Source organism: Sinocyclocheilus grahami, unplaced genomic scaffold, assembly GCF_001515645.1.
Source record: "Sinocyclocheilus grahami isolate Dianchi unplaced genomic scaffold, SAMN03320097.WGS_v1.1 scaffold5013.1, whole genome shotgun sequence".
Taxonomy (NCBI): domain Eukaryota; kingdom Metazoa; phylum Chordata; class Actinopteri; order Cypriniformes; family Cyprinidae; genus Sinocyclocheilus; species Sinocyclocheilus grahami.
The window spans coordinates 1-332 of NW_015509820.1; positions in this window are offsets into that span (position 1 = coordinate 1).

Sequence of the window (332 nt, forward strand, 5' to 3'; positions counted from 1 at the left end):
GTTTTAAGCTAAATTCTTCTGAACATTGGCCCTCCAGGGGCATGATTAGACACACCTGACCAAGAATATGGAGGATTACTGGATGGACTACACAGCTTTTTGTCCAATCAGATTCTCTCTAGATTGAGCAGCCACTGTTGGCAAGGAGCAAATCATGATTAACATAATAAGTAAAGCCTGTTGGCTAATAAAAAACACAACCTCTTTAATATGTCCTGAACTTTTTGTTTCGACAAGTCAATAAGTTGTGTTTACATAATTTGTTTGACTTTTAGAAAGCAAATATGAGTGTGTTGGTTGTGTTGTTTCGGTGGTTTTTAGATAGTCACATG